The following is a 5,162-nucleotide window of genomic DNA, read 5'->3' as shown; positions in this document are numbered from 1 at the left end:
ATTCTATGACATCTTTATTTCTGACTTCTGACTCAAACATTTCCATCTTCATCCATGTTATGGTGTAATGAAATTTTGCCTTGACTTTATCCTCTGCTGACAGTGAGGGTTGATACCTAGGATCAAGATATACATATGAGAGAAACATATCTATCTGGCGTGGGGGATTGGAGGTGGGTATTAGACAGTGTCCTTGGGAGTGGGCCCTGTTGGCAGCTTCAGTGGGGAAGGGAGTTTGGAGCGTGAACCCTGCCTCAAGTGGAGCAACTGGAGGGAGAAGCTGCCCTAGGGGTTGGGGAGAGTGGGAGGAGCCCTGTCTAAGAGGTGAAGGTTGGGGAGCTATTATCTTTGCCCTTGGGCTTGAAGAGTTATTATGAACTTCAGGGCCCAGGGAGCATCCCCCCTCTTCTCTCCCCAGGGGGGGCATCTCAGAGAGGGTTCCTCTACCTCTGGGCCCCCCTTCTGCCTTCCATGGTGTATAGGCAGCTCCTAAGCTTCCCCTCTCACTAACTGCACTTGTGGGCTGGCCCCCTTCTCTTCTCACTATCCTGGGGCTGGCCGTTCTGGGAGCCATCGCCAGCCCATTGGCTGGTTTCTTTCTGCTCTTAAAATGAAAATAAGATCACTGTAGTTTTTTTTAAATATATTGAGCTTAAAAAATGCTGAATATCTATTTTAACTGGTAATAGTCCCCACCACCACCACCTCCCTTTTTTGTTCAGTTCAGGTTCAGTCAGTAAAACAAAATTATGGTTCACTTTTGGTTCCGGTTCCAGTATGAAATACTGGCCTGGGGACAATGTCAGGGGGGATCCCCGTGACGGAGTAGGGAGTGGGGCGGATTGACCTGGGAATGTTGCATGGGACTTTTACTAGGACTGTCTGCATTGGTGATGGGATATCAGGGTATGACTTCACTTGAGGGATGATACCTGAGCCCAGGAAGGGGGTTGGGGCCAAGTGACACCTTTGCCTGGGAACCTGGACAAAGGCTGGAGGAGAAGCCGGGGGGAGGCTGGGTGAGACTGCTGGAGGGGGTTTCAGTTGGGAGTTGACTGGGGAAACGGAGAGAGCCCCCAGGCTGGGGTCTAAGCTCCCTGCCCCCCAGATGGACCTGACTGAGGGGATCCTGTTGTCTGCACCTACAAGCTCTGATTTGGACTGTGTTCCTGTCATCTAATAAACCTTCTGTTTTACTGGCTGGCTGAGAGTCACGTAAATCGCAGGAAGTGGGGTGGTGCAGGGCCCTGACTCCTCCACACTCCGTGACACCCTCAAAGTGGCTCCTTTGATTCTGCTCTTTTCTAGGGTTTGACACAGAGACTCTGTTCCTGGGAGGGTTTAAAAGTGTCTCATGGGTTTAGTCCCAATGGGAGGGGTCAGGTCTGTGTTGTAATACTCGCAACGCCACGCGTTGCCTGGGGAAGCGCATCGGCTGCCGCTGGGAGTGGTGCGAGGAGCGCCAGGAGCTGGGAGTCCGGGTGCCGCAGATCAGGTCGGACGACAACACCATCGTCACCCCGACGGCCAGGGGCTTGCTGGAGAGGACTCTGAAGGCCGCCATCCGCTCGCTGTACGTGGAAACCCTGAAGCGTAAACCGGACCAGGGTAAAGCCTTTGAGTTGACCAGCAAGTGGGACGCCAGCAACCACTTCCTCGCCAGGGGTGGCTTCACCCGTTTCGCCGACTGGCGGTTCATCCACCGTGCCCGGCTCAACTGCGTCCCGCTCAACGGAGCCGTCTGCCACGGGAACCGAGACAAGCGTTGCAGGAAGTGCGGCTACCCCAACGAGACCCTGCCCCACGTCCTGTGCAGCTGCAAACCCCACTCCAGAGCCTGGCAGCTGCACCACAACACCATCCAGAACCGCCTGGTGAAAGCCATAGCGCCACGCCTGGGGGAGATCTCCATGAACTGCACCATCCCCGGTACCGACAGCCAGCTACGACCTGACGTGGTCGTCACCGACGAGGCCCAGAAAAAGATCATCCTCGTTGACGTCACGGTCTCCTTTGAGAACACGACTCCGGCATTTTGCGAAGCCCGAGCTCGTAAGCTGGAAAAGTACGCCCCCCTGGCTGACACCCTGAGAGCAAAGGGCTATGAGGTGCAGATGGACGCCCTGATTGTCGGAGCCCTGGGCTCCTGGGACCCCTGCAACGAGCGTGTGCTGCGGACCTGCGGGATCGGTTGACGCTACGCACGTCTGATGCGGCGCCTCATGGTTTCAGACACCATCCGATGGTCCAGGGACGTCTACATCGAGCACATCACCGGCCACCGACAGTACCAGGAGGCGTGAGCCAGAGTGACATCGTTCTCCCACTACGAGAAAGGGACCAAGTGACCTTCTCCGTTGGATCATATGAACTGGAACCATAAACTCCCTAAACATTAAATCTAACCAAATGAGGGGCAATCCATCCTCATCATCATATCCACTCATTATACTCCACACCCGAACACAACCACTCTATGAACTTCATACCCTCATATCTCAATGTCTGTACTTTGACCCATCAACCTTTTACCCCCAATCGGGGATATGGACTAATGCTAATTCAGAAACCTCCCCAATTGCCCTTCTCACCCCGACAGGTTGCAGAATGACAACCATGTTTTGCTCCAGATCATCTTCCTAGGGGACAGGGCAGGGAAATGGCTATGGTGGATCCCGTTCAGGTAGGGGATTTTGGGGGGAGCTGCTGGGAAGGATTGTTGTAGAGGGGGAGAGGCAGGAAATACACAGGGTGAGGCAGGGAGAGGGACAAGGTGTGATAATCCTGCTGGGACATGCTTAGTTTAGGGCCTGATTTATGAACAGGCCCATTGGGGGTGGGGTGAAAATTCCCCCATTTCTGAAACAGGAGACCGCCCCCCTGGACAGGGCTGGGAAAACAGACCAGAGTGCTGGAGCCTGAACCCACTAGGCAGAGACTGTGGTGAAATATAAAGGGAAGGTGCTGGAATTCCTGTCCCTGTCCCCTGCATGGAGCTCTGCTTTCCACATCAGCCTGTGCCCAGTAGGTGTGTGGTCAATGAAAAGACCCTGCCCTCTATCCTCTGCTGGGAGGGTCAAGGAGCTCTCACCTTCTCTGTGTTTCATGGAGACTCATGGCCACTCTTGAGTGGGGTGGGGCTAGTATTCTGCTCCTCCAGGCCTTCCAGAGCTGTCGTATTTTGGTGCTACTTCCCCCATAAACAGTGGGATTGTGGCTGGGGCAGCAGGTACTGAGTGGGGAGCACTTGTTTTTTCAGATGCCAGTGACCTTCGAGGAGGTGGCTGTGTATTTCACCGAGAGGCAGGGGGCTCTGCTGGACCCTGGTCAGAGAGCCCTCTACAGGGATGCCATGCAGGAGAATTATGAGACTGTGACCTCACTGGGTAAGTATTCCTGTCCCCTCAACTATTTTAAGCCGTGGGGTCTGCATTTCTGCATCTGGTCAGGTTCTTCCCTGGTCAGTTAGATTAGAGGGAAACGGGTCTCATTGTCCACAGCTCCAGTTTGAGAGAGCCATTCGCCCCCATACACCCTCCAACAGGATAGGGGAGTCATTAACCTAATGGACATGCTAGTTCATCTGCATCCCTCCAGCTTTCCCGTGTGCAGAAGCAGTGTATTATCCTTTGTGCATTAATTCTTACTCACACAAAGGATCTCTGTGCACCTCCCTTCCTGGGACTGGCTCCTGTGACACTCTATACCTTGGGAGAGCCCCCTATAGCCCCCATATTCCTCATCTGTATATAATTGTGATATTGCATAGAAAGCATGCCATGTGAAGTATTAGGGAAAAGGTTATGATTGGCTTAAGGTCACTGTTCTATCTAAGGGTATGTCTACACTACGAAATTAGGTCGAATTTATAGAAGCCAGTTTTATAGAAATTGGTTGTATACAGCCGATTGTGTGTGTCCCCACATAAAATACTCTAAGTGCATTAATTCGGCGGACCGCATCCACAGTACCGAGGCTAGCATCGACTTCCGGAGTGTTGCACTGTGGGTAGCTATCCCACAGTTCCCGCAGTCTCCGCCGCCCATTGGAATTCTGGGTTGAGATCCCAATGCCTGAATGATGCAAAACAGTGTCGCGGGGGGTTCTGGGTACATGTCGTCAGGCACCTCCCCCTCCGTCAGTGCAACGGCAGACAATCGATTTGCGCCTTTTTACCTGGGTTACCTGTGCAGACAACATACCACGCCAAGCATGGAGCCCGCTCAGCTCAGCTCAGCTCACCGTCACCATATGTCCTCTGGGTGCCGGCAGACGTGGTACTGCATTGCTACACAGCAGCAGCTAATTGCCTTTTGGCAGTAGACAGTGCAGTATGACTGGTAGCCTTCATCGGCGATCTGGGTGCTGGCAGACGTGGGGCTGGCAGACGTGGGGCTGCATTGCACACAGCAGCAGCCCCTTGCCTTTTGGTAGAACATGGTATATTATGACTGGTATCCATCGTCGTCGTACTGCAGTGGCTGTCAATCATGGGCACCTGGGCAGACATGCTCAGTCCTATCGAACTGTCTTGACGATGATGGCTATCAGTCGTAGTATGCTATTTTCTGCCAAGCGCCCAGTATTTTCTGCCAAGCACCCAGAAGATGCCGAGGGCTATCAGTCATGCTGCACCGTCGTCTGCCAGCTTAAGATGTAAAAAATAGAATTGTTTTGTATTCATTTGCTTCCCCCTCCCTCCGTGAAATCAACGGCCTGCTAAACCCAGGGTTTTGAGTTCAATCTTTGGGGGGGGCCATTCAGTGTGACAGTTGTTTGTGTTTCTCCCTGATGCACAGCCACCTTTGTTGATTTTAATTCCCTATACCTGTACGCCATGTCGTCACTCGCCCCTCCCTCCCTCCCTCTGTCCGTCAGATACTAGTTTCGTGCCTTTTTTCAGACCAGACGCCATAACTGGCACTGGGATCATGGAGCCCGCTCAGATCACCGTGGCAATTATGAGCACTATGAACACCACGCGCATTGTCCTGGAGTATATGCAGAGCCAGGACATGCCAAAGCAAAACCAGGACCAGCCGAGGAGGCGATTGCAGCGCGGCGATGAGAGTGATGAGGAAATTGACATGGACATAGACCTCTCACAAGGCACAGGCCCCAGCAATGTGGAAATCATGGTGTTACTGGGGCAGGTTCATGCC

This window comes from Terrapene carolina, unplaced genomic scaffold (genome assembly GCF_002925995.2).
Source record: "Terrapene carolina triunguis isolate 2854851 unplaced genomic scaffold, T_m_triunguis-2.0 Scaffold192, whole genome shotgun sequence".
NCBI classification, from domain to species: domain Eukaryota; kingdom Metazoa; phylum Chordata; order Testudines; family Emydidae; genus Terrapene; species Terrapene triunguis.
The sequence above is the reverse complement of the archived record's forward strand: the minus strand, read 5'-3'. Positions refer to the sequence as shown.